At 44.1% G+C, this 3,536-nt stretch overlaps 1 non-coding gene across 1 annotated transcript; it reads right to left on the reverse strand.

Annotated features, from left to right (window-relative positions):
* Nucleotides 1-3,015: 3,015 nt before the first annotated feature.
* Nucleotides 3,016-3,097, reverse strand: trnaf-aaa (transfer RNA phenylalanine (anticodon AAA)). The gene has a single exon. It is a non-coding gene; the product is annotated as a tRNA-Phe (tRNA).
* Nucleotides 3,098-3,536: the final 439 nt, after the last annotated feature.

A 3,536-nucleotide genomic window follows, 5' to 3' on the forward strand; every position in this document is an offset into this window, starting at 1 on the left:
AGGTATGAGGCATGAATTGGCTCGGATAGATTGGCGAATGATACTTAAGGGGATGACTGTGGATGGGCAATGGTAAACATTTAGAGACCGCAGAGGTGAACTACAACAATTGTACATTCCTGTCTGGCGTAAAAATAAAAAAGGGAAGGTGGCTCATCCGTGGCTATCAGTCAGGGATAGTATTAAAGACAAAGAAGTGGCATACAAATTGGCCAGAAATATCAGCGAACCAGGTGATTGGGAGAAATTTAGAACTCAGCAGAGGATGACAAAGTTTTGATTAGGGCAGGTAAAATGGAGTACGAGAAGAAGCTTGCATGAAACATTAAGACCGATTGCGAAAAGTTTCTATAGATATGTAAAGAGAAAAACGTTCTTAAAGACAAACGTCGGTCCCGTGCAGTCAGAATCAGGAGAAGTCATAACGGGGAACAAAGAAATGGCAGACCAATTGAACAACTACTTTGGTTCGGTATTCTCTAAGGAGGACACAAACAACCTTTCGGATATAAAAGGGGTCAGAGGGTCTAGTAAGGAGGAGGAACTGTGGGAAATCCTTATTAATCGGGAAATTGTGCTGGGGAAATTGATGGGACTGAAGGCCGATAAATCCCCAGGGCCTGATGGACTGCATGCCAGTGTACTTCAGGAGGTGGCCTTGGAAATAGCGGATGCATTGACAGTCATTTTCCAACATTCCATTGAATCTGGATCAATTCTTATCGCGTGGAGGGTAGCCAATGTAAGCCCACTTTTTAAAAAAGCAGGGAGAGAGAAAACATGGAATTATAGACCGGTCAGCCAGTCCTCAGTACTGGGTAAAATGATGGAATCAATTATTATGGATGTCATAGCAGCGCATTTGGAAAGAGGTGACATGATAGGTCCAAGTCAGCATGGATTTGTGAAAGGGAAATCATGCTTGACAAATCTTCTGGAAATGTTTGAGGATGTTTCCAGTAAATTGGACAAGGGAGAACCAGTTGATGTGGTATATTTGGACTTTCAGAAGGCTTTCAACAAGGTTCCACACAAGTGATTAATGTGCAAAGTTACAGCACATGGGATTGTGGGTAGTGTGCTGACATGGATTGAGAATTGGTTGTCAGACAGGAAGCAAAGAGTAGGTGTAAATGGGTACTTTTCAGAATGGCAGGCAGTGACGAGTGGGGTAACGCAAGGTTCTGTGCTGGGGCACCAGCTGTTTACATTATACATTAATGATTAAGACGAGGGGATTAAATGTAGTATCTCCAAATATGCGGATGATACTAAGTTGGGTGGCAGTGTGAGCTGCGAGGAGGATGCTATGAGGCTGCAGAGTGACTTGGATAGGTTAGTTGAGTGGGCAAATGCATGGCAGATGAAGGATAATGTGGATAAATGTGAGGATATCCACTTTGGTGGTAAAAACAGAGAGACAGACTATTATCTGAATGGTGACAGATTAGGAAGAGGGGAGGTGCAACGAGACCTGGATGTCATGGTACATCAGTCATTGAAGGTTGACATGCAGGTACAGCAGGCAGTTAAGACAGCAAATGGAATGTTGGCCTTCATAGCGAGGGGATTTGAGTTCAGGGGCAGGGAGGTGTTGCTACAGTTGTACAGGGCCTTGGTGAGGCCACACCTGGAGTGTTGTGTACAGTTTTGGTCTCCTAACTTGAGGAAGGACATTCTTGCTATTGAGCGAGTGCAGCGAAGGTGCACCAGACTGATTCCCGGGATAGCGGGACTGACCTATCAAGAAAGACTGGATCAAATGGGCTTGTATTCACTGGAGTTCAGAAGAATGAGAGGGGACCTCATAGAACCGTTTAAAATTCTGATGGGTTCAGACAGGTTTGATGCTGGAAGAATGTTCCCAATTTTGGGGAAGTCCAGAACCAAGGGTCACAGTCTAACGATAAGGGGTAAGCCATTTCGGACCGAGATGCGGAGAAACTTCTTCACCCAGAGTGGTGAACCTGTGGAATTCTCTGCCACAGAAAGTTGTTGAGGCCAATTCACTAAATATATACAAAATGGAGTTAGATGAAGTCCTTACTACTCGGGGGATCAGGGGTATGGCGAGAAAGCAGGATTGGGCTACTGAAGTTGCATGTTCAACCATGAACTCATTGGATGGCAGTGCAGCCTAGAAAGGCCGAATGGCCTACTCCTGCACTTATTTTCTATGTTTTTATACCAGGAGAAAAACCCCATTGAATTTTCAGGCCAACGCCTTAACCACTCGGCTATCCTGATCCCGTCAGACTTTGGCTTCGGTCTCTGTGAGAATCTGGGCTTCAACCCCAACCCCACATACAAACACATGCAAATCGGCTTTCAGTGAGTATTTACGAATATTTTTAGCAATATTGACACGAGGGCAACTCTCCTATTCTTATTCGAGTAATGCTCTGGGAGCTTTCCTATCCACCTGAGGGTGCAGACGGAGCTTCAATTTAACATTTCATCCGAAAGTCTACAGCTTCAACATTGCAAAATTCCCCAAGTGCTGCACTTGAGTGTTAGCCAAGATGATATGCTCAAGTCTCAGGAGTGCGACTTGAACACACAAACTCCTGATTCAGTCGAGAATGCTGCCACTGAACCAAAGCCGATACAAAAGTTCACAACCGTATTATTTTCCCCAAGACTTTTTTATAAGTTCCAGGACATACAAAATGCATGGTGATGATTTCCACAGACAGTTGCACATACACAGAGACATATACACAGATAGACAGACACAGAGGCACACACACACACACATATCCAAAAAATTACACGCACCAACGGACATGCACAGATGCCTTCGTCATTTTGAGGGACAGACAGGCTGAATCTCTGTCGCAACATTGACTGATTTTTGCGATTTTTTTTAAACGGATGTATCGTGAATATTGCAGATAAATTAAAATGAGAAAAAATGTCAGTGTTGAAAGGTGTGGGACGTGATTCCATCTATCTCAGGATCAGTTTGGCAGAGAACTGGTTAAATTGTTAAATGGAATGAAGAAAGCTGACAATCGCAGTCGGCAGGATTCGAACCTGCGCGGGAAAATCACAATAGATTTTTAGCCCATCGCCTTAACCACTCGGCCACGACTACTGTGTCGCTGCCTTTTTAAACGTTACTCAGAAAAAACTCAGTCATCCATCTCTTTGCAGCAGATGGCCAAAGAATCCTGAAAAAGTCTCCGTTTGCTCAAAATCTGGAAGAGGCAATTTCCTCTCCCTATATTTTTACAGTTCTATATTGCTCTGGAACATTTTAATATGAATCTCTACCAAGAAACAAATATAAATTTCAACATAATCGCCGTCGGGGAATTAAACCCCGGTCTCCGGCGTGACAGACGGGGATACTCACCACTATACTAACGAGGAATTGACAGGTTCCACATCTGTCAGAGCAGGAATCGAGCTGTGAACAGAACAGGACACCATGAGAAGTCGACAGACACATTGAGATACATAGAACATGGAACATAGAAAATAGTTGCAGGAGTAGGCCATTCGGCCTTTCTAGCCTGCACTGCCATTCAATG

Source organism: Pristiophorus japonicus, chromosome 28 (genome assembly GCF_044704955.1).
Source record: "Pristiophorus japonicus isolate sPriJap1 chromosome 28, sPriJap1.hap1, whole genome shotgun sequence".
NCBI classification, from domain to species: domain Eukaryota; kingdom Metazoa; phylum Chordata; class Chondrichthyes; family Pristiophoridae; genus Pristiophorus; species Pristiophorus japonicus.